This window comes from Canis aureus, chromosome 21 (assembly GCF_053574225.1).
Source record: "Canis aureus isolate CA01 chromosome 21, VMU_Caureus_v.1.0, whole genome shotgun sequence".
Classification (NCBI taxonomy): domain Eukaryota; kingdom Metazoa; phylum Chordata; class Mammalia; order Carnivora; family Canidae; genus Canis; species Canis aureus.
In genome coordinates, this window is record NC_135631.1 from 59,888,145 (window position 1) to 59,914,567 (window position 26,423).

The window sequence follows — 26,423 nt, forward strand, 5'->3', positions numbered from 1 at the left end:
AGGGGTCCTGAGGAAGCCAGGCTCCTGTGAGTGCGGACGTGGCCCCACGTGTTCCTGAGGCATAGTCAGCGGGTCCTGAGGACACTGGGTCTCCTGTCACTGTTGACTATGCCTCACATCCTCTGGAAGCCTCACAGCAGGTCCTCAGGAGGCCGGGGGCTCCTGTCACCCTGGACATGACCCCACGTCCCCCAGAAAACTCACCGCGGGTCCTGAGGAGGCTATGGGCTCCTGTCAGCATACACGCAGCCCCTTATGTCCCGAAGCCAAAGTGCAGGTCCTGAGGAAGACAGGGTTCCTGTCAGCATTGACGTGGCCCCACATTTTCCTCAAGCCTCACCATAAGACCTGAGGAGGCTGGGGGTTCCTGTCAGCATGGATGTGGCCCCAAATCTTCCCAAAACTTCACAGTGGGTCCTGAGGAGGCTGGAGACTCCTGTCACTGTGGATGCGGCACCCATATTTTTCTTAACCTCACCACAGGCTCTAACAAGGCTGGGGTCTTCTGTCCACATGGACGCATCCACATATTTCCCCAAGTCTACACCAGGGGTCCTGAGGAAGTCAGCGTCCTGTTGTGTCCATGTGGCCCCAAGTCCTCCCAAAGCGTCGCCGAGGGTTCTTAGGAGGCCAGGGTTCCTGTAACCATGAATGCGGCCCCCAGCTTCCAGAAGCCTCAACTTATGTCCTGAGGGGCCCGGGAGCTCCTGCCAGAGTGAACGCATCGCCACATCTTCCTGAAGCCTCCCCACAGGTCCTGAGGCAGCTCAGAGGCTCCTGTCAGCGTGGGTGGGGGCCCATATCTTCCTGAAGTTTCCCCACGGGTCGTGAGGCTGCTCAGGGGCGCCTGTCAGCATGGATGCGGGCCCACAATTTCCTGAAACCTCCCCGCGGGTCCTGAGGTGCTCAGGGTTCCTGTCAGCATGAATGTGGGCCCACTTCTTCCTGAAGCCTCCCCGCGGGTCCTGAGGAGCCTGCAGCTCATCAGCATAGACGCGTTCCCATGTCTTCCACAGGCCTCCCCAGTACAGGCTGGCTCCTGTTAGTGCAGGCAGAGGAGGCCTACTGCACATGCGCGTGCCATGGGCGGGGCCTGGGCTCGGGCGCCCCCTGCGGGATGCTCAGGCGCTACAGGAGACTGTGCAGGAGGCAGCAGGTGTTCTAGGGGCCGCACCTGCCTCCTTTCAGGCTCCAGCTGGGGCCTGTTAGCTTTGGAAACATCTCACTGAGAAGGAGCCCAACACCTGGCTTCCCCAGAAATACTTAAGGACAAGGGATTGGAGCCCACAGGACGTGAAAGGAAATGTGGACCAGACTTTTACCACATCCTGCAAAACTCACTCAACCCTCTTCCACTGTGGGCGGGACCGTGGGTTGGTGCAGCCGCCCTGGAAACAGTGTGGAGGCCCCTCAGGAAGTTACAAATAGAGCCACCTTGCGACCAGCAGGTGAACGGCCTGGAGCTCACTCCGAAGATACAGATGCAGTGAGACTTGGGACACCTGCACCCCAATGTCCACAGCAGCCGGGTCCACAGTAGCCACACTGTGGGAGGAGCCTCGTTGCCCTCTGCCAGATGATGGATAAAGAGGATGGGAGATAGATAATGGTCATAGAGAGAGGAATGGAACTCAGCTATCAAAGAGAAGGAAATCTTGCCATTTGCAATGATGTGGATAGAACTAAAGGGATCATGTTAAGTGAAGTAAGTCACTCGGGAAAGAGAATGACCGTGTGGTTTCATTCATAGGTGGAATTAAAGAAGTAAGCAGATGAACAACTGTGAAGGGAAGTAAAAACAAAAAAGATGAAAACAGATACAGGAAATACAGACTCTTAATGATAGGAAACAAACTGAGGGTAGCTGGAGGGGGCGGATAACAGGGGACCGGCATGAAGGAGGTCATGTGATGTCACGAGCACAACTGTTATCTCCAACTGGTGAATCCCTCAATTCTTCCTCTGAAAGTATAATACACTATACGTTAATTAATTGGGTTTAAATTAAGTTAAAAAAATCAGTTGTATCAGAGCACATTTCCTTCTGGACTCTCTGTTTTGCTCATTCAGCTTATGCCGGGACCCCCCCCCCCCATGGGTCTGGCTTGTCTAAGTAGGCTCCACGCCTCGTCCATGGCCCAGCACAGGGCTAGAACTCACGACCCCTGAGATCAGGACCGGAGGTGAGGTCAGAAGTCAGATGCTTAACCGACGGAGCCAGCCGGGGGCCCAAGAACCACACTGCTTTATCCTGTGTCTCTGTGACATCTTTTGAAATAGGAAAGTGCTGGGTCCCACTCTGTCATGCTTCTCCAATACTGATTTGCTGTCCGGGGTCATTTGTTGTGGGGGTTGGATGTTATGCAATTTTTTTTTCCTATTTCTAAGATCTGCCACCATGATTTTGATAGGAATGACATTGAAACTGAGGGTGGCTACAGGAACTGCGCACATTTTCACAAGATGAGGCTCCCACCCCACGAGCCCAGGCCGGCCTCCCAGAGCCTGGTATGGCTCAGTGCACAAGTCTTGTGCTCCTTTGGTTCAGTCTCATTATTTATTGTCCTTGATGCTCCTGAGAATGGCGTCATGTCCTTCTTTTCCTTCCTGAGTGCTCATTGTCAGGACACACCAAGGCTATTCTGATCTGTAGGGTCAGTTTTTGTCCCGTGACTTTACTGAACTCACTCCTTAGTTCTAACAGGTTTTGGTGGAACGTATTGTTCAGTATGTTGGCAATCGCTGAATTGAACTCAGATACACGTCAGTACAGTCCTGACACTTCCACTTGCATTTCTCAAACCTCTGCCAGCACCTAACATAAGGAAGTTAGCAGCAACGACTACGGGCATGCAGGATGCGGGAGGGTCCTGCCCTGAGCTCAGCTTTCAAAAGGAGGCATGCTTCGAAGCCAGCTTTCTACTAACTGCGTTCTGATGGCTATGAGAACGTGGTAGCATTGTAATTCAGGATGTTCCATGAACACCGCTTTACTGAACCTGGAGACACAACCTTGCAGCCTGCAGCTGGCCCCTTGCGTCCCATGAGCTTCTGACAACATGTCTAGTGAGGATGTTATAACCGTATCTGCAGGCAGTGTGGAACTGGGGAGGACCACGTTTGAGCTCATCTCTGAGAGGGAAGTTCCCCAGTTCCCTGTTTCTAGTACTGCGTCTTCAGCAAATAGGGACAGTGTGACGTCCCCCTTCCAGGTGTGGAACCTTTGCTGTTAACAGCTTAATGTCCTAGAAAGCTCCACAATTGAATCAAAACTGAGCCCAGGCCAAGGGCAGGAAGCCCCTATTAGAATGAGAACAGGGATCAATGCCCATGAAGGCCCCATATCAAAATGTAAACAGAATAGAGGAATTGCTCCAGCCCTTCTGGAGGTCCCCAGACCAGCCCTTAAAACTAAGCTAAAACCCACCTCGGGGTCCAAGTCCCTGCTCTGCTGTATTGGGTATACTTGGACACAAGATCAAGCTTGTAAATAATCCCTCGTGTGTTTGCATTGGAATCGGCTTCTTGGTGGTTTCTCATATTCGCAATCATGGGCACAACAGTCTGAGATAAAAACAAAACCAAAAGAAACTTGGACACGGGCAGAGTGAAAGCAGGGTTCTGAGAGAAGCGGCAGAGACCCGGGGGCTTGGTGGCTCTTCTGTGATGAGCGTGCAGACTACGGGGTGGAATCCTCAGCACCAGAGCCATAGGACCCAGCGTCCCCACCGGGCTCCCCCCATCAGCCCCAGTCTTAGGGAGCAGCACAGCACTGCCCGCTGGAGGCCAGAGGTGCTGATGCCCACCCCGTCTCTGATCCGCGCAGGTGCACCTACCAGGCAGATGTGCACCTGACAATCAGTGCCACATCCCATTCCCAGACCTTACAAAGACCACTCGCTGCCACCAAGTTGTCAGACCACAGAGGCCCGGAGACGAGGCCCGGAGACACATTTGCCTCTCGCAAAACGCGTCCCGTATCGAACGAAATCCTTTTCAAGCGAAGCGTACAGGCGGTCTGCATGTGGGATGTTCAAGTCCTAAGCTCAATCAAAAGGAGTGTGCATGACTTGGAGGCAGCTGTCCGCTAGGCCCGAAATTGACAAGGCAGATACTTGCTTTTCTCGCCCCTACTCTTCGGCATACAACGAAATGCTGTGGAAGCGAAACGTACAGGCAGTCAGGATGGGGGAGGTACAGGCCATAAGCTCAACTCTCAGAAGTGTGTATACTTTGCAGTCCGATGTCTGCTAGACACTTATCGAGGCGAGGTATACCCGAGCTACACTCTAATTGAACAAGGACGTTAGCAATCCCTGTATTGAACTTAATACACGTGAGTACAGTCCTGACACTTCCATTTGCATTTCTCCAACCTCTCCCAGCACTTCACTTAAGGATGTTAGCAGCTATGACTATGGGCAGGCAGGATGTGGGAGGGTCCTGCCCTGAGCTCAGCTCTCACAAGAGAGCATGCCTAGAAGCCAGCTTTCAACTAGCTACGTTCTAATGGCTGTGAGACAATAGCAGTCTTCTAACTCAGGAGGTTCGAAGAATACCACTCTACTGCACCTGGAGACACCTTCCAGGCCTGCATTATTCCACTTGCGTCTCACAAGCTTCTGACAAACGTCTCTGGTGAAGTTGTTCAAAACTCATTCTGCAGGCAGTGTGGAACTGTGAGGGACTGGGTGTGAGCTCAACTCTCGGAAGAGAGATGCTTTTGCACCCAGGGTACAGCTAGCTTCTCACGTATGGAACTAAGTAGGTAGCACCTTTCTAAGACAGGAATTACTAGGAAATCGCTGGATTGAGCTTGGAGACACTAGCCTTATGTGCCGGGACTTTCCAGTTACTTCTCACTTCCCTTCAGTCTCGCCTCGAGCCTGCCTGTTAGCAGCGAAGTGTACCTGCAAGCAGGATGTGGGAAGTACAGGCCATAAGCTCAAGTCTCAAAAGTGTGTACGCCTGGGAGGCAAATGTCTGCTACCCACTCGTACATGGGAGTTAGAAACTAGCTACACTCTTTGAAGAAGGCCATTTGAAGTCGCTGTATTCAACTCAGATAATCGTGAGTACAGGCCTGACACTTCCTCATGCATTTCGCCGCTGTCTCTCAGCACCTAACATAAGGATATTAGCAGCTATGACTACGGGCAAGCAGGATGTGGGAGGTTCCTGCCCTGAGCTCAGCTTTTCAAAGGAGGCATGATTCGAAGCCAGCTTTCTACTAACTGCATTCTGATGGCCATGAGAACGTAGCAGCATTGTAATTCAGGATGTTCCATGAATACCGCTTTACTGCACCTGGAGACACAACCTTGAAGCCTGCAGGTTGCCTCTTGCATCCCACGAGCTTTGAAAAACATGTCTAGTGAGGATGTTCGTAACTGTATCTGCAGGCAGTGTGGAACTGGGAAGGACCACGTTTCAGCTCATCTCCGAGAGGAAAGTTCCCCAGAGAGAGCTTTCAGCTAGGTACTCAGGTTTGGAAGTTAGTATGGAGCTCCCATCTGAGGGAGGACTTCCTCAGAGGTTGCTGGATTGAACTAAGACACATTTGCCTCTCAAAACTTGCGTCCCGTATCGAACGAGATCATTTGGAAGCGAAGCATACAGGCGGTCAGCATGTGGAGGTTTCAAGTCCTAAGCTCAATCCAAAGGAGTGTGCATGCCTTGGAGGCAGCTGTCCACTAGGTGCAAAATTGACAAGGCAGACACTTGGTTCTCACTCTGCTACTCTCCCGCATACAACGAAATGCTGTGGAAGCGGAACATACAGGCAGTCAGGATGGGGGAGGTACAGGCCATAAGCTCAACTCTCAGAAGTGTGTATGCTTTGCAGGCCGATGTCTGCTAGACACTTATCGAGGCGAGGTATACCTGAGCTACACTCTAATTGAACAAGGACGTGGCAATCGCTGTATTGAAGTCAGATGCACGTGAGTATAGTCCTGACACTTCCACTTGCATTTCTCCAACCTCTCCCAGCACCTAACATAAGGATGTTAGCAGCTACGACTACGAGCAGGCAGGATGCGGGAGGGTCCTGCTCTGAGCTCAGCTTTCAAAACGAGGCATGCCTCGAAGCCAACTTTCTACTAACTGCGTTCTGATGCCATGGGAAAGTGGCATCATTGTAATTCTGGATATTCCATGAATACCACTTTACTGCACCTGGAGACACAACCTTGAAGCCTGCAGCTTGCCCCTTGTGTCCCATGAGCTTCTGACAAACATGTTTAGTGAGGATGTTCGTAACTGTATCTACAGGCATTGAGGAACTGGAAGGACCTCGTTTCAGCTCACCTCCGAGAAGGAAGTTCCCCAGAGAGAGAACTTTCAGCTGGGTAATCGGGTTTGGAAATTAGTATGTAGCTCTCATCTGAGGGAGGAATTCCTCAGAAGTTGTGGATTGAACTAAGACACATTTGACTCTCACAAAACTTGCGTCCCGTATTGAAAGAAATCGTTTGGAAGCAAAGCGTACAGGCGGTCAGCATTTGGAGGTTCAAGTCCTAAGCTCAATCCATGGGAGTGTTCATGCCTTGGAGGCAGCTGTCCGCTAGGCACGAAATTGACAAGGCAGACACTTGGTTCTCACTCCACTACTCTACCGCATACAACGAAATGCTGTAGAAGCGAAACGTACAGGCAGTCAGGATGGAGGAGGTACAGGCCATAAGCTCAACTCTCAGAAGTGTATGCTTTGCAGGTCGATGTCTGCCAGACACTTATGGAGGCGAGGTATACCCGAGTTGCACTCTAATTGAACAAGGACGTTGGCAATCCCTGTATTGAACTCAGAACACGTGAGTACAGTCCTGACACTTTCATTTTCATTTCTCCAACCTCTCCCAGCACCTCACTTAAGGATGTTAGTAGCTATGACTATGGGCAGGCAGGATGCGGGAGGGTCCTGCCCTGAGCTCAGCTCTCACAAGAGAGCATGCCTAGAAGCCAGCTTTCAACTAGCTGCGTTCTAATGGCCGTGAGACCAAAGCAGTCTTCTAACTCAGGAGGTTCGAAGAACACTCTACTGCACCTAGAGACACCTCCTGGGCCAGCATTATTCCACTTTTGTCTGACAAGCTTCTGACAAACGTCTCTGGTGAAGATGTTCAAAACTCATTCTGCGGGCAGTGTGGAACTGTGAGGGACTGGGTGTGAGCTCAACTCTCGGAAGAGAGATGCTTTTGGACTCGGTGTTCAGCTAGCTTCTCATGTATGTAACTAAGTAGGTAGCACCTTTCTAAGACAGGAATTACTAGGAAATCTATGGATTGAGCTTGGAGGCACTAGTCTTGTGTGCCGGGACTTTCCACTTACTTCTCACATCCCTTCAGTCACGCCTTGAGCCTAGGCCTGTTAGCAGCGAAATGTAGGATGTGAGAAGTACAGGCCATAAGTTCAACTCTCAAAAGTGTGTACGCCTGGGAGGCAGATGTCTGCTACCCACTCATACATGTTAGAAACTAGCTACACTCTTTGAAGAAGGCCGTTTGAAATCGCTGTATTCAACTCAGATGATCGTGAGTACAGGCCTGAGACTTCCACATGCATTTGGCCACCCTCTCCCAGCACCTAACATAAGCATATTAGCAGTTACGTCTACGGGCAGGCAGGATGAGGGAGGGTCCTGCCCTGAGCTTAGCTCTCAAAAGGAAGCATGCCTAGAAGCCACCTATCTACTAGCTCGTTCTTATGGCCTTGTGAACGTAGCAGCATTGTAAGGCTGTACACTTACAATGAATACCGCTCTAATGCACCTGGAGACACAACCATTGAAGCCTGCAGCTGGCCCTTGCGACCCATGAGCTTCCGAAAACATGTCTAGTGAGTACGTTCGTAACTGCATCTGCAGGCAGTGTTGAACTGGGAAGGACCACGTGTCAGCTCATCTCACAGAAGGAAATTCCCCAGAGAGAGAGATATCAGCTAGGTACTCAGGTTTGGAAGTTAGTATGTAGCTCCCATCTGAGGGAGGAATTCCTAGGAAGTCACTGGATTGAACTAAGAGACACTTGCCTCTCGCAAAACTTGCATCCCGTATCGAATGAAATCCTTTGGAAGTGAAGCATACAGCCGGTCAGCATGTGGGAGGTACAGGCCATAAGCTCAACTCTGAGAAGCGTGTATGCTTTGCAGGCAGCTGTCTGCTAGCCACTCTTTTATGGGAGTTAGAACCTAGCTACACTTTAATTGAACAAAGCTGTTGGAAATCGCTGGATTAAACTCAGTTACACGTGACTACAAGCCTGAAACGTCTACATGCTTTTCACAACCTCTTCCAGCACCTAACATAAAGATGTTAGGACTTATGTCTACAGGCAGTCAGGTTGCGGGAGGGTCCTGCCCTCACCTCAACTCTCACAAGGAAGCATGTCTAGAAGCCAGCGTTCAACTAGCTGCATTCTTCTGGCCCTGAGAACGCAGCAGTATTCTAACTCAGGAGGTTCCAAGAATACCACTCTATTCCACCTGAAGACACCTTCCAGGCCTGCATTATTCCACTTGCGTCTCACAAGCTTCTGACAAGCATCTCTGGTGAAGACGTTGGAAGGACATTCTGCAGGCAGTGTGGAACTGTGAAGGACTGGGTGTGAGCCCAACTCTCTAATGTAAGTTGCTGTTGGATGCAGGGTTCTATTAGCTAGTATGGAACTTATTAAGTAGCACCAGTCTAAGACAGGAACTACTAGGAAATCGAGGGATTGAGCTTGGAGGCACTACACTTGTGGGCCTCACCTGGACGAGGTGACTGGTTCCCACCTGGGACTCACCTGGACCTGATAACTTTGCTCCACACTTTGGCCTCACCTGGCCCTGATGACTCTGGGCCCCCCACCTAGGCCTCAATCTGGACCTGGTGACTGTGGTCCCCACCTGGATCTCACCTGGACCTGGTGACTCTCGTTCCCACATGAACCACACCTGGACCTGGTGACTGTGGTGTCCTTCTAGCCTCACATTTAGCTGGGGACTCCGGTCCCCACCAGGGCCTCCCCTGGATCTGGTGACTCTGGCCTGAAGGTTGGCCTCACCTGGACCTGGTGAGTGGGGTTGCCACCTGCCCCTCACCCATGCCTGGTGACTCAAGTCCCCACGTGGGCCTCACATGCACCTGGTGAATCTGGTCCTTACCTGGTCCTCGCCCGGACCTGGTGATTTTGGTCACCACCTGGGCCTCACCTGAACCTGGTGATCTGGTCCCCATCTTGGCCTCACCCAGTCCTGGTGACTTTGTTCTCCACCTGTACATGATTGCTGTGGACTCCTTCTTGGCCTCACCTGGAAGTGGTGACTCTGATCGTATCTGGGCCTCACCCAGATCTGGTGACTCTGGTCCTCACCTGGGCATCATTGGGACCTGGTTACTCTGTTCCACACCTGAGCCTCACCTGGACATGATGATCTGGAACCTCTCTGGGCCTCACCCTGACCTGATGACTCTGGTCCCCATGTGGATGTCACCTAACCAGGTGATTCTGGTACCCCCCTAGGCCTCAACCAGTCCTGGAAACTCTGGTACTCAACTGGGCCTCACCTGGATGTAGTGATCATGCTCCCCACCTGGGACTCATATGGACCTGGTGATTCTGGTCTACACCTGAGTCTACTCTGGATCCGGTGAGTGTGGTCCCCACATGGGCTTCACTTGGATCTGGTTATTCTGATCCCCATCTGGGCCTCACCTGGCCCTGTTGACCATGGTCCTCCACTGGGCATAATTGGGACCCGGTTACTGTGTTCCACAACTGGACCTCACCTGGACCAGGTGACTCTGGTCCCCCTCTGGGTCTCACCCTTCCCTAGTGACTGTGAACCCCACTTTGGCCTGACTTGGACCTGCTGACTCTGGTTGCCATTGTGCCTCACCTCGAACTGTTGACTCTGGTTCTTTCAAGGGCCTCCCCTGTACCTGGTGATCCTGGATCCCATCTGGGTCTCACCTGGAGCTGGTGACTGTTGTCACCACCTGGGACTCACCTGGACCTGGTTACTGTGTTCCACAACTGGGCCTTACATAGAACTGTTGATCATGGTCCCCAGCAGGCCTCACATGGACCTGTTGCCTCTGTTCCCCACCTGGACCTCACGTGTACCTGGTAACTCTGGTCCTCACCTGGGCCTCATCTGGACCTGGTGACTCTGGTCCCCACCTGGGCTCCACCTGGATCTGGTGACTCTGGCACCCACCTGGACCTCTCCTGGACCTGGTGACTCTCTTTCCAACATGGACCTCACCTGGATCTGGTAACTGGTCCTCAGATTGGCCTCACTGGACTTGGTGACTATCGTCCCCACTTTGACCTAACTCAGACCTGGTGAATCTTGTCCCCACCTAGGCCTCACCCAGACCTCGTGACTCTTGTCCCCCGCTATGCCTCAATTCGACCTGATGAATCTGGTCCTCACGTGGGCCTCACATGGACCTGGGACTCAGCTGGATAGAGTGGCTCTGGTTCCCACATGGGGCTCACCTGATTCTGGTGACTGTGGTCTCCTTCTATGCCTCACCAGGACCTGGTGATTCTGATCCCCTCTGGGCCTTGCTTGGCCCTAGTGACTCTGGTCCCCACCTAGGCATCATTGCGACATGGATACTCTATTCCACACCTGGGCCTCACTTTGACCGGGGACCTCTGGTCCCACTCTGGGCCTCAATCTAAACTGGTTACTCTGGTTCCCCCTCTGGGCCTCACCCTTACCTGGTGACTCTGGTCCCCCCATGGGCTTCATTTGGACCTGGTGAATCTGGTCCTTACCTGGTCCTCACCTGGACCTGGTGACTCTGGTCACCACCTGGGTCTCACCTGGACTTGGTGAATCTTGTTGCCACCTGGGCCTCACCTGGACCTTGTGACTGTGGTCCCCACCTGGACCTCACCTGGATTTGGTGGCCTTGGTTCCCATATGGGGCTCTCCTGGACCTGGTTCCTGTGGTCTCCTTCTGGCCTCACCTTTAATAATATGACTATGGTCCATATTTGGGCCTCACCTGGACCTGGTGACACTCGTCCTTACCTGGGCATCACTGGGACCTGGTTTCTCTCTTCTATACCTGGGCCTCACCTGGACCTGGTGACTCTCGTACCGCTCTGGGCCTCATCCTGACGTGGTGACCCTGGTTCCCACCTGTATATCACCTGGACGGAGAGAGTCTGGTCCCCATCTGGGCCTCACCCGGAGCTGGGGACTCTGGTCCTCAACTGGGCCTCAACAGGACCTGGTGAATCTACTCCTCACTTAGGCCTCGTCTGGACCTTGTGACTCTGGTCCCACCTGGGCATCAATGGGACATGGTTACTCTGTTCCCCACCTGGGACTCACCTGGACCCAATAACTTTGCTCCACACTTTGGCCTCACCTGGCCCTGATGACTCTGGGCCCCCCACTTAGGCCTCAATCTGGACCTGGTGACTGTGGTCCCCACCTGGGTCTCACCTGGACCTGGTGACTCTCGTTCCCACATGAACCACACCTGGACCTGGTGTCTGTGGTGTCCTTCTAGCCTCATATTTACCTGGTGACTCCGGTCCCCACCAGGGCCTCACCTGGATCTGGTGCCCTGGCCTGCAGGTTGGCCTCACCTGGACCTGGTGAGTGGGGTTGCCACCTGCCCCTCACCCATACCTGGTGACTCAGGTCCCCACGTGGGACTCACTTGGACCTGGTGAATCTGGTCCTTACCTGGTCCTCACCCAGACCTGGTACTCTAGTCACCACATAGGCCTCTCGGACCTGGTGAATCTGGTCCCCATCTGGGCCTCACCCAGTCCTGGTGACTTTGTTCCCCACCTGGACCTAATTGCTGTGGACTCCTTCTTGGCCTCACCTGCAACTGGTGACTCTGATCCTACCTGGGCCTCACCCAGATCTGGTGACTCTGGTCCTCACCTGGGCATCATTGGGACCTGGTTACTCTGTCCACACCTAAGCCTCACCTGGACATGATGACTCTTGAACCTGGGCCTCACCCTGACCTGGTGAATCTGGTCCCCATCTGGTTGTCACCTGGACCAGGTGATTCTGGTACCCCTCTAGGCCTCAACCAGACCTGGTGACTCTGGTCCTCAACTGGGCCTCCGCTGGAACTAGTGAATATTCTCCCCAACTGGGCCTTATCTGGACCTAGTGACTCTGGTCCCTACCTGGGCATCATCAGGACATGGTTACTCTATTCCCCACTGGGACTCACCTGGACCTGGTGATTCTGGTCTGCACCTGAGTCTACCCTGGATCTGGTGACTGTGGTCCCCACCTGGGCCTCACTTGGACCTGGTGACTCTGATCCCCATCTGGGCCTCACCTGGCCCTGTTGACCATGGTCCTCCACTGGGCATAATTGGGACCCAGTTACTGTGTTCCACAACTGGACCTCACCTGGACCAGGTGACTCTGGTCCCCCTCTGGGTCTCACCCTGACCTGGTGACTGTGAACCCCACTTTGGCCTGACGTGGTCCTCCTGACTCTGGTTGCCACCTGCGCCTCACCTCGAACTGTTGACTCTGGTTCTTTCAAGGGCCTCCCCTGTACCTGGTGATCCTGGTCCCCACCTGGGCCTCACCTGGATGTGGTGACTGTTGTCACCACCTGGGATTCACCTGGACCTGGTTACTGTGTTCCACACCTGCGCCTCATGTACACCTGTTGACCATGGTCCCCAGCTGGCCTCACATGGACCTGTTGCCTCTGGTCCCCACCTGGGCCTTATGTGTACCTGGTAACTCTGGTCCTCACCTGGGCCTCATCTGGACCTGGTGACTCTGGTCCCCACCTGGGCTTCACCTGGATATGGTGACTCTGGTCCCCACCTGGACCTCTCCTGGACCTGGTGACACTCTTTCCAACATGGACCTCACCTGGACCTGGTGACTCTCATCCCCACTTTGACCTAACTCAGACCTGGTGAATCTTGTCCCCACCTAGGCTTCACCCAGACCTGGTGACTCTTGTCCCCAGCTATGCCTCAATTCGACCTGATGAATCTGGTCGTCACGTGGGCCTCACATGGACCTGGGACTCAGCTGGATACACTTGCTCTGGTTCCCACATGGGGCTAAGCTGATACTGGTGACTGTGGTCTCCTTCTAGGCCTTACCAGGACGTGGTGATTCTGATCCCCATCTGGGCCTTGCATGGCCCTAGTGACTCTGGTCCCCACCTAGGCATCATTGGGACCTGGATACTCTATTCCACACCTGGGCCTCACTTTGACCGGGGACCTCTGGTCCCACTCTGGGCCTCAAACTAAACTGGTTACTCTGGTTCCCCCTCTGGGCCTCACCCTTTCTTGGTGACTCTGGTCCCCCCGAGGGCTTCACTTGGACCTGGTGAATCTGGTCCTTACCTGGTCCTCACCTGGACCTGGTGACTCTGGTCACCACCTGGGTCTCAACTGGATTTGGTGAATCTTGTTGCCACCTGGGCCTCACCTGAACCTTGTGACTGTGGTCCCCCCCCCGGGACCTCACATGGATCTGGTGGCTCTGGTTCCGATATGGGCTCTCTAGGACCTGGTTCCTGTGGTCTCCTTCTGGCCTCACCTGGAACAAAACGACTCTGATCCATATTTGGGCCTCACCTGGACCTGGTGACTCTGATACTTACCTGGGTGTCATTGGGACCTGGTTACTGTCTTCTATACCTGGGCCTCACCTGGACCTGGTGACTCTGGTCACCCTCTGGACCTCACCCTGACCTGGTGACTGTGCTCCCACCTGGGCCTCACCTCAGCAAGGTGACTGGTTCCCACAGGGACCTCACCTGGACCTGGTGAATCTGGTCCACACATGGGCATCATGGGACCTGGTTACTCACTTCCACTTTGGGGCCTCACCTGGACCTAGTGACTCTCGTCCCCTTCCGGGCCTCACCCTTACCTGGTGACTCTGGTCCCTCCCTATGTTTCACTTGGACCTGGTGAATCTGGTCATTACCTGGACCTCACCTGGACCTGGTGACTCTGGTCACCACCTGGGTCTCACTTGGACATGTTGAATCTTTTTTTTTTAATAAAATAATTTTTATTGGTGTTCAATTTACCAACATATAGAATAACACCCAGTTCTCATCCCGTCAAGTATCCCCCTCAGTGCCCGTCACCCACTCACCCACACCCCCCGCCCTCCTCCCCTTCCACCACCCCTAGTTTGTTTCCCCGGATTAAGAGTCTTTATGTTCTGTCTCCCTTTCTGATATTTCCCACACATTTCTTCTCCCTTCCCTTATATTCCCTTTCACTTTTATTTATATTCCCCAAATGAGTGAGAACATACACTGTTTGTCCTTCTCCGATTGACTTACTTCACTCAGCATAATACCCTCCAGTTCCATCCACGTTGAAGCAAATAGTGGGTATTTGTCGTTTCTAATGGCTGAGTAATATTCCATTGTATATATAAACCACATCTTCTTTATCCATTCATCTTTCAATGGACACCGAGGCTCCTTCCACAGTTTGGCTATTGTGGACATTGCTGCTATAAACAGCGGGGTGCAGGTGTCCCATGTTCATTGCATCTGAATCGTTGGGGTAAATCTCCAAAAGTGCAATTACTGGGTCGTAGGACAGGACTATTTTTAACTCTTTGAGGAACCTCCACACAGTTTTCCAGAGTGGCTGCACCAGTTCACATTCCCACCAACAGTGTAAGAGGGTTCCCTTTTCTCCGCAGCCTCTCCAACACTTGTGGTTTCCTTCCTTGTTAATTTTCCCCATTCTCACTGGTGTGAGGTGGTATCTCATTGTGGTTTTGATTTGTATTTCGCTGACGGCAAGTGATGCAGAACATTTTCTCATGTGCATGTTGGCCATGTCTATGTCTTCCTCTGTGAGATTTCTGTTCATGTCTTTTGCCCATTTCATGATTGGATTGTTTGTTTCTTTGGTGTTGAGTTTAAGAAGTTCTTTATATATCTTGGAAACTAGCCCTTTATCTAATACGTCATTTGCAAATATCTTCTCCCATTCTGTAGGTTGTCTTTTAGTTTTTTGACTGTATCCTTTGCTGTGCAATAGCTTCTTATCTTGATGAAGTCCCAATAGTTCATTTTTCCTTTTGTTTCTTTTGCCTTCGTGGATGTATCTTGCAAGAAGTTACTGTGGCCAAGTTCATAAAGGGTGTTGCCTGTGTTCTCCTCTAGGATTTTGATGGACTCTTGTCTCACATTTAGATCTTTCATCCATTTTGAGTTTATCTTTGTGTATGGTGAAAGAGAGTGGTCTAGATTCAATCTTCTGCATATGGATGTCCAATTTTCCCAGCACCATTTATTGAAGAGACTGTCTTTCTTCCAAAGGATAGTCTTTCCTCCTTTATCGAATATTAGTTGACCATAAAGTTCAGGGTCCACTTCTGGGTTCTCTATTCTGTTCCATTGATCTATGTGTGTTTTTGTGCCAGTACCACACTGTCTTGATGACCACAGCTTTGTAGTACAAGCTGAAATCTGGCATTGTGATGCCCCCAGATATGGTTTTCTTTTTTAAAATTCCCCTGGCTATTCGGGGTCTTTTCTGATTCCACACCAATCTTAAAATAATTTGTTGTAACTCTCTGAAGAAAGTCCATGGTATTTTGATAGAGATTGCATTAAACGTGTATATTGCCCTGGGTAACATTGACATTTTCACAATATTAATTCTGCCAATCCATGAGCATAGAATATTTTTCCATCTCTTTGTGTGTTCCTCAATTTCTTTCAGAAGTGTTCTATAGTTTTTAGGGTATAGATCTTTTACCTCTTTGGTGAGATTTATTCCTAGGTATCTTATGCTTTTGGGTGCAATTGTAAATGGGATTGACTCCTTAATTTCTCTTTCTTCAGCCTCATTGTTAGTGTATAGAAATGCCATTGATTTCTGGGCATTGATTTTGTATCCTGTCATGCTACCAAATTGCTGTATGAGTTCTAGCAATCTTGGGGTGGAGGCTTTTGGGTTTTCTTTTTTTGGGGGGGGGTTCTATGTAGAGTATCATGTCATCGGTGAAGAGGGAGAGTTTGACTTCTTCTTTGCCAATTTGAATGCCTTTAATGTCTTTTTGTTGTCTGATTGCTGAGGCTAGGACTTACAATACTATGTTGAATAACAGTGGTGAGAGTGGATATCCCTGTCTTGTTCCTGATCTTAGGGGAAAGGCTCCCAGTGCTTCCCCATTGAGAATGATATTTGCTGTGGGCTTTTCGTAGATGGCTTTTAAGATGTCAAGGAAAGTTCCCTCTATCCCTACACTCTGAAGAGTTTTGATCAGGAATGGATGCTCTATTTTGTCAAATGCTTTCTCTGCATCTAATTAAAGGATCATATGGTTCTTGGTTTTTCTCTTGCTGATATGATGAATCACATTGATTGTTTTATGAGTGTTGAACCAGCCTTGTGTCCCGGGGATAAATCTTACTTGGTCGTGGTGAATAATTTTCTTAATGTGCTGTTGGATACTATTGGCTAGTATCTTGTTGAGAATTTTTGCATCCATGTTCATCAGGGATATTGGTCTGTAATTCTCCTTTTTGGTGGGGTCTTTGTCTTGTTTTGGAATTTAGGTGATGCTGGCATCATAAAACGAATTTGGAAGTACTCCATCTCTTTCTATCTTTCCAAACATCTTTAGTAGAATAGGTATGATTTCTTCTTTAAATGTTTGATAGAATTCCCCTGGGAAGCCATCTGGCCCTGGACTCCTGTGTCTTGGGAGGTTTTTGATGACTGCTTCAATTTCCTCCGTGGTTATTGGCCTGTTCAGGTTCTATTGCTTCCTGTTCCAGTTTTGGTAGTTTGTGGCTTTCCAGGAATGCGTCCATTTCTTCTAGATTGCCTAATTTATTGGCATATAGCTGTTCATAATATGTTTTTAAAATCGTTTGTATTTCCTTGGTAGTGATCTCTCCTTTCTCACTTATGATTTTATTGAGTCTTCTCTCTCTTCTATTTAATAAGGTTGGCTAATGGTTTATTTATCTTATTAATTCTTTCAAAGAACCAACTCCTACTTCTGTTGATCTATTCCACAGTTCTTCTGGTCTCGATTTGCTTGAGTTCTGCTCAAATCTTTATTAACTCCCTTCTTCTCTTGGGTGTAGGATATATTTGCTGTTTTTTCTCTAGCTCCTTTATGTGTAAGGTTAGCTTTTGTACTTGAGTTCTTTCCTGTTTTTGAATGGATGCTTGTATTGCGATGTATTTCCCCCTTAGGACTGCTTTTGCTGCATCCCAAAGATTTTGGATGGTTGTATCTTCATTCTCATTAGTTTCCATGAATCTTTTTAATTCTTCCTTAATTTTCTGGTTGACCCTTTCATCTTTTAGCAGGATGGTCCTTAACCTCCACATGTTTGAGGTCTTTCCATACTTCTTGTGATTTAGTTCTAATTTCAAGGCATTATGTTCTGAGAATATGCAAGGGACGATCCCAATCTTTTGGTATCGATTCAGACCCGATTTGTGACCCAGTATGTGGTCTATTTTGGAGAAAGTTCCATGTGCACTTGAGAAGAATGTGTATTCAGTTGAGTTTGGATGTAAAGTTCTGTAGATATCTGTGAAATCCATCTGGTCCAGTGTATCATTTAAAGCTCTTGTTTCTTTGGAGATGTTGTGCTTAGAAGACCTATCGAGGGTAGATAGAGCTAGATTGAAGTCACCAAGTATGAGTGTATTATTATCTAAGTATTTCTTCACTTTGGTTATTAATTGGTTTAAATATTTGGCAGCTCCCACATTAGGGGCATATATATTCAGGATTGTTAAGTCCTCTTGTTGGATAGATACTTTAAGTATGAGATAGTGTCCCTTTTCATCTCTCACTACAGTCTTCGGGGTAAATTTTAGTTTATCTGATATAAGGATGGCTACCCCTTCTTTCTTTTGAGGACCATTTGAATGGTAAATGGTTCTCCAACCTTTTATTTTCAGGCTGTAGGTGTCCTTCTGTCTAAAATGAGTCTCTTGTAGACAGCAAATAGATGGGTCCTGATTTTTTATCCAGTCTGAACCTGCGCCTTTTGATGGGGTCATTAAGCCCATTCACGTTCAGAGTTACTATCCACAGATATGAGTTTAGTGTCATCATGATATCTATTCAGCCCTTGTTTTTGTGGATTGTTCTACTGAATTTCTTCTTAAAGGGGAATTTTAAGAGTCCCCTTTAAAATTTCTTGCAGAGCTGGTTTGGAGGTCACATATTCTTTCAGTTCCTGCCTGTCTTGGAAGCTCTTTATCTCTCCTTCTATTTTGAATGAGAGCCTTGCTGGATAAAGTATTCTTGGTTACATGTTCTTCTCATTGAGGACCCTAAATATATCCTGCCAGCCCTTTCTGGCCTGCCAGGTCTCTGTGGAGAGGTCTGCTGTTACCCTAATACTCCTCCCCATAAAAGTCAGGGATTTCTTGTCTCTTGCTGCTTTAAGGATCTTCTCTTTATCTTTGGCATTCGCAAGCTTCACTATTACATGTCGAGGTGTTGAACGGTTTTTATTGATTTTAGGGGGGGATCTCTCTATTTTCTGGATCTGAATGCCTGTTTCCCTTTCCAGATTAGGAAAGTTTTCAGCTATGATTTGTTCAAATACATATTCTGGCCCTCTGTCCATTTTGGCGCCCTCGAGAACCCCAATTACACATAGGTTTTTCTTCCTCAGGCTGTCGTTTATTTCCCTTAATCTGTCTTCCTGGTCTTTTAATTGTGTGTCTCCTTTTTCCTCAGTTTCCCTCTTTACCATCAACTTGTCTTCTATGTCACTCACTCGTTCTTCTACCTCGTTAACCCTCATCATTAGGACTTCTAGTTTGGATTTAATCTCATTCAATTGATTTTTAATTTCGGCCTGATTGGATCAAAATTCTGCAGTCATGACGTCTCTTGAGTCCTTTATGCTTTTTTCTAGAGCCACCAGTAGCTGTATAATAGTGCTTCTGAATTTGCTTTCTGACATTAAATTGTTATCCAGATTTTGTAACTCTGTGGGAGAGACGACTGTTTCTGATTCTTTCTTTTGAGGTGAGGTTTTCCTTCTAGTCATTTTCCTGAGTGCAGAGTGGCCAAAAAGAAATTGTATTGGGAAAAGGAGAAAAAGAGAGGAGAGAAAGAAGGAAAGAAAAGAGAAAAATGAAAAAGAATAGAGGAAGAAAGAAGGAAATAGAGAATAAAAAGAGAAAGAAAGAGGGATCCCTGGGTGGCGCAGTGGTTTAGCGCCTGCCTTTGGCCCAGGACGCGATTCTGGAGACCCTGGATCGAATCCCACGTCGGGCTTCTGGTGCATGGAGCCTGCTTCTCCCTCTGCCTGTGTCTCTGCCTCTCTCTCTCTCTGTGTGTGTGTGACTATCATAGATAAATAAAAAATTTTTTAAAAAAAGAGAAAGAAAAAGAAAGGGGGGAATAGGGGAGGGCGAAGCAATCAGAAATAAAAAAAACATGGAGGAGTATCTTCTGATTCTGTATACTTTAAGTCCCTTGACTTCCCCTGGAACTTGTCCTTCTAGCAGTACTTCTGGGGAAGGGGCCTGTTGTGATTTTCTGGTGTTAGCACTTGGGGGAGCTGCTCTGCCCCCTGCCTGGTGCAGGGCTCAGTGGGGGTTGTTTACCCCGTGAGGCCCCTGGAGGAACAACCCCAGTGGCGAGGCCAGTTCTGGAAACCTGGATTCAGCCCCCACAGGAACTCTGAAGCACTCCGCCTGCAGGGCCTGGAGAGCTGCTCAGCTCGGGGCAGGAGCGTCCTTCCTGTCCAGGGCCCTCCCGGACTCTGCCTGTCCTGGGGAGGCTGGATCCTGGGCTGTGTCCGCTGCCTGAGCCCCTCTGAGCTGCTCCGGGTCCCGTTGTGTGCGCTGCAGCCCTTAGGGAGCTTGGCACACTCTCCTGTGGGGGCAGGTGTCTGTTAATGTCCCAGGGAGCCCGAGGGCATCCCCGACCTCCTGGGGTCCTGCTCTAATTCCCTGCGGGCGCCTTTCTAACCAGGAAGGTTGGTGCAGCTCCTGCTCCTCCGGGACGGGGCTCTCCTGTCCTGGGGACACTCGCCCGGCCTCAGCCCGGCTCCTCGCGGCCCCTCCCCCTCAGAGGCCTTTTGTTTCTTTATTTCTTTTCCCCCGTCTTCCTACCTTGATAGAAGCATGAACTCTTCTCACTGTTGCGTTCCAGCTGGTCTCTCTTTAAATCTCAGGCCGAATTCGTAGATTTTCATGATGATTTGAAGGTTTTCTAGGTAATTTGGTGGAGACAGGTGATTTGGGGACCCTACTATTCAGCCATCTTGCCCCTCCTCAGACTTGGTGAATATTGTTGCTACCTGGGCCTCACATGGACCTTGTGACTGTGGTCCCCACCTGGACCTCACGTGGATCTGGAGACTCTGGTTCCCATATGGGGCTCTCCTGGACCTGGTTCCTGTGGTCGCCTTCTGGCCTCACCTGGAACAAAACGACTTTGATCCATATTTGGGCCTCACCTGGACCTAGTGACTCTGGTCCTTACCTGGGCATCACTGGGACCTGGTTACTCTCTTCTATACCTGGGCCTTACCTGGACCTGGTGACTCTGGTCCTAACCTGGGCATCATTGGGATCTGGTTACTCTCTTCTATACCGGGGCCTCACCTGGACCTGGTGACTCTGGTTACTCTCTGGAACTCACCCTGACCCGGTGACTGCGGTCCCACCTGGGCCTCACCTCGATGAGATGACAGGTTCCCACAGGGACTTCACCTGGACCTGGTGAATCTGGTCCTCACATGGGCATCATGGGACCTGGTTACTCAGTTCCACATCAGGGCCTCACCTGGATCTAGTGACTCTTGTCCCCCTCTGGGCCTCACCCTGACGTGGTGACTCTGGTCCCCACCTGGATATCACCTGGACCGGGTGACTCTGGTCCCCCTCTGGAACTCACCAGGAGCTGGGGACTCTGGTCCTCAACTGGGCCTCAACAGGACCTGGTGAATCTACTCCTCACTTAGGCCTCATCTAGACTTTGTGACTCTATTCCCACCTGGGCATCAATGGGACATGGTTACTCTGTTCCCCACCAGGGACTCACCTGGACCCGATAACTTTGATCCACACATTGGCCTCACCTGGCCCTGATGACACTGTGCCCCCCACATAGGCCTCAATCAGGACCTGGTGACTGTGGTCCCCACCTGGATCTCAACTGGACCTGGTGACTCTCGTTCCCACATGAACCACACCTGGACCTGGTGACTGTGGTGTCCTTCTAGCCTCATATTTACCTGGTGACTCAGGTCCCCACCAGGGCCTCACCTGGATCTGGTGTCTCTGGCCTGCAGGTTGGCCTCACCTGGACCTGGTGAGTGGGGTTGACACCTGTGCCTCACCCATACCTGGTGACTCAGGTCCCCACATGGGTCTCACCTGGACCTGGTGAATCTGGTCCCCATCTGGGCCTCACCCAGTCCTAGTGACTTTGTTCCCCACCTGGACCTGATTGCTGTGGACTCCTTCTTGGCCTCACCTGAAACTGGTGACTCTGATCCTATCTGCGCCTCACCCAGATCTGGTGACTCTGGTCCTCACCTGGGCATCATTGGGACCTGGTTACTCTGTTCCACACCTGAGCCTCACCTGGACATGATGACTGGAACCCCTATGGGCCTCACCCTGACCTGATGACTCTGGTCCCCATCTGGATGTCACCTGGACCAGGTGATTCTGGTACCCCTCTAGGCCTAAACCAGACCTGATGACTGGCCTTCAACTGGGGCTCACCTGGACCTAGTGAATATGCTCCCCACGTGGGCCTCATCTGGACCTGGTGAATCTGGTCACTACCTGGGAATCATCAGGACAAGGTTACTCTATTCCCCACTGGGACTCACCTGGACCTGGTAACTCTGGTCCTCACTTTGGCCTCTTCTGTACCAGGTGACTCTGGCCCCACCTAGGCCTCACCTGGAACTGGTGATTCTGATCCTCAGCATGGCTTCACCTGACCTGGTGACTGTGGTTCCCACCGGGACCTCACCTGGACCTCATGTCACTGGTCCCCAGCTGGGCCTCATCTGGACCTGGTGTCTCTGGTACCCACCTGGGTAGCATCAGGACATGGTTACACTGTTCCCTACAGGGACCCACCTGGACCTGTTAACTCTGGTCTTCACCTGGGCCACACCTGGATGGTGACTCTGGTTCCCACCTGGGTCTCACCTGGACCGGGTGAGTCTGATCCCCACCTCGGCCTCACCTGTAACTGGTGACTCTCATTACCACATGGACCTCATGTGGACCAGGTGGCTGCAGTGTTTCTAGCTTCTAATGTCCCTGGTGACTCTGGTCCCCACCAGGGCCTCACAGGGACATGGTGAGTGTGGTTGCCACCTGCACCTCATCTGGACCTGGTGATTCTGCTCTGCACCTGAGACTACCCTGGATCTGGTGACTGTGGTCCCCACCTGGGCCTCACTTGGACCTGGTGACTCTGGTCCCCATCTGGGCCTCACCTGGCCCTGTTGACCATGATCCTCCACTGGGCATAATTGGGACCCGGTTACTGTGTTCCACAACTGGACCTCACCTGGACCGGGTGACTCTGGTCCCCCTCTGGGTCTCACCCTGACCTGGTGACTGTGAACCCCACTTTGGCCTGACTTGGACCTGCTGACTCTGGTTGCCACCTGCGCCTCACCTCGAACTGTTGACTCTGGTTCTTTCAAGGGCCTCCCCTGTACCTGGTGATCCTGGTCCCCACCTGGGCCTCACCTGGACCTGGCGACTGTTGTCACCACCTGGGACTCACCTGGACCTGGTTACTGTGTTCCACACCTGGGCCTCACGTACACCTGTTGACCATGTTCCCCAGCCGGTCTCACATGGACCTGTTGCCTCTGATCCCCACCTGGGCCTCACATATACCTGGTAGATCTGGTCCTCACCAGGCCCTCATCTCTATCTGGTGACTCTGGTCCCCACCTGGACCTCTCCTGGACCTGGTGACTCTCTTTCCAACATGGACCTCACCTGGATCTGGTAACTCGGGTCCTCAGTTTGGCCTCACCTGGACCTGGTGACTCTCGTCCCCACTGTGACCTAACTCACACCTGGTGAATCTTTCCCCACCTAGGCCTCACCCAGACCTGGTGACCCTTGTCCCCAGTTATGCCTCAATTCGACCTCATGAATCTGGTCCTCACGTGGGCCTCACATGGACCTGGGACTCAGCTGGATAGAGTGGCTCTGGTTCCCACATGGGACCCACCTGATACTGGTGACTGTGGTCTCCTTCTATGCTTCACCAGGACCTGGTGATTCTGATCCACATCTGGGCCCTGCATGGGCCTAGTGACTCTGGTCCTCACCTAGGCATTATTGGGACCTGGATACTCTATTCCACACCTGGGCCTCACTTTGACCGGGGAACTCTGGTCCAACTCTGGGCCTCAAACTTAACTGGTTACTCGGGTTCCCCCTCTGGACATCACCCTTTCTTGGTGACTCTGGTCTCCCCCTGGGCTTCACTTGTACCTGGTGAATCTGGTCCTTACCTGGACCTCACCTGGACCTGGTGACTCAGGTCACGACCTGGGTCTCACCTGGACTTGGTGAATCTTGTTGCCACCTGGGCCTCACCTGGATCTGGTGGTTCTGGTTCACATATGGGGCTCTCCAGGACCTCGTTCCTGTGGTCTCCTTTGGCCTCACCTGGAACAACACGACCCTGATCCATATTTGGGCCTCGCCTGTACCTGGTGACTCTGGTCCTTACCTGGGCATCATTGGGACCTGGTTACTCTCTTCTATCCCTGGGCCTCCCGTGGACCTGGTGACTCTGGTCACCATCTGGACCTCACCCTGACCTGGTGACTGTGGTCCCACAGGGGCCTCACCTGGAAGAGGTGACTGGTTCCCACAGGGAACTCACCTGGACCTGGTGAATCTGCTCCTCACATGGACATCATAGGACCTGGTTACTCAGTTCCACATCGGGGCCTCATCTGGACCTAGTGACTCTCGTCCCCCTCTTGGCCTCACCCTGACGTGGTGACTCTGGTCCCCACCTGGATATCACCGGGACCGGGTGACTCTGGTCCTCCTCTGGTCCTCCGCTGGGCCTCACCTGGAGCTGGGTACTCTGGTCCTCAAGTGGGCCCCAACAGGACCTGGTGATCTACTCCTCACTTAGGCCTCGTCTGGAGCTTGTGACTCTGGTCCCACCTGGGCATCAATGGGACATGGTTACTCTGTTCCCCACCAGGGACTCACCTGGACCTGATAACTTTGCTCCACACTTTGGCCTCACCTGGCACTGATGACTTTGGGCCCCCCACCTAGGTCTCAATCTGGACCTGGTGACTGTGGTCCCCACCTGGGTCTCACCTGGACCTGGTGACTCTCGTTCCCACATGAACCACACCTGGACCTGGTGACTGTGGTGTCCTTCTAGCCTCATATTTACCTGGTGACTCCAGTTCCCACCAGGGCCTCACCTGGATCTGGTGACTATGGCCTGCAGGTTGGCCTCACCTGGTCCTGGTGAGTGGAGTTGCCACCTGGGCCTCACCCATACCTGGTGAGTCAGGTCCCCACGTGGGCTTCTTGGACCTGGTGAATCTGGTCCTTACCTGGTCCTCACCCGGACCCGGTGACTCTGGTCATCACCTGAGCCTCACCTGGACCTGGTGAATGTGGTCCCCAACTGGGCCTCACCCTATCCTGGTGACTTTGTTCCCCACCTGGACCTGATTGCTGTGGACTCCTTCTTGGCCTCACATGGAACTGGTGACTCTGATCCTATCTGGGCCTCTCCGAGATCTGGTGACTCTGGTCCTCACCTCGGCATCATTGGTACCCGGTTACTCTGTTCCACACCTGAGCCTCACCTGGACATGATGACTCTGGAATCCCTCTGGGCCTCACCTTGACCTGGTGACTCTGGTCCCCATCTGGATGTCACCTGGACCAGGTGATTCTGGTACCCCTCTAGGCCTCAACGAGACCTGGTGACTCTGGTCCTCAACTGGGCCTCACATGGACCTAGTGAATATGCTCCCCCCACCTGGGCCTCATCTGGACCTGGTGACTCTGGTCCCTACCTGGACATCATCGGGACATGGCTCCTCTATTCCCCACTGGGCCTCAATTGGAACAGGTGGCTCTGATCCTCAGCAGCATGCCTCGAATGCACCTTTCCACTAGCTGCGTTCTTATGGCTGTGAGAATGTAGCTACATTGTAAGTCAGGACGTTCCATGTATACCGCTCTACTGCACCTAGAGACACAAGCATTGAAGCCTGCAGCTAGCTCCTTTTGTCCTATGAGCTTCTGAACAACACATCTAGTGAGGATGTTCGAAATTTCATCTGAAGGCCGTGTGGAACTGTGAGGGACTGGGGGTGAGCTCAAGTCTCAGAAGAAAGTACCCTTTGGACACTGCATTCCACTAGCTTCTCATGTATGGAATTAGTGTGTAGCACCAACCCTAGAGAGCAGTTCCTCACATATCTCTGGATGGGGCTTGGAGACACTAGTCGTGTGGGCTGGCGCCTTCCACTAACCTCTCACAATCCTTCAGTCACGATTCAAGCCTAGGCCTGATAGGAGCGAAGTGTACCTGCAGTCAGCATGTGGGAGGTACAGGGCATAAGTTCAACTCTCAGAAGTGTGTATGCTTTACAGGCAGATGTCTGTTAGACACTTATTGATGGGAGCTTGAACCGAGGTATACTCTACTTGAACAAGGACGTTGGAAATCGCTGTATTGAACTCAGATACACGTGAGTACAGGCCTGTCACTTCCACATGCTTGTCACACAACCTCTTCCAGCACCTAACATAAAGATGCTAGGACCTATGTCTACATGCAGTCAGGATGCGGGACGGTCCTGCCCTGACCTCAGCTCTTACAAGGAAGCATGCCTAGAAGTCAGCTTTCAACTAGCTGCATTCTTATGGCAGTGAGAATGTAGCAGTATTCTAATTCAGGAGGTTCCAAGATTACCACTCTACTGCACCTGGAGAAAACTTCCAGGTCTGCATTGTTCCACTTGCGTCTCACAACCTTCTGACAAAACTCTATGGTGAAGATGTTTGATACTCATTCTGCAGGCAGTATCAGACCGTGAAGGAAGGAGGGTGAGCTCAACTCTCAAAACTAATTTGCTTTTGGACAAGGCGTTCAGCTACCTTCTCACCTATGGAACTTAACATGTAGCACCAGTCTAACACAGGAATTACTACGAAATCCCTGGATTGACCTTGGTGTCACTAGTCTAGTGTGCTGGGACATTCCACTTACCTCTCACAACACTTCCATAACGCATCGAGACTAGGCCTTTTAGAAGTGAAGTGTACCTGAAGGCAGGATGTCGAGGTACAGATCATAAGCTCAACTCTCAGTAGTGTGTATGCCTGGGAGGCAGATTTCTGCTAACCCCTCATACATGGGATTTAGAACATAGCTATACTCTGATCGAA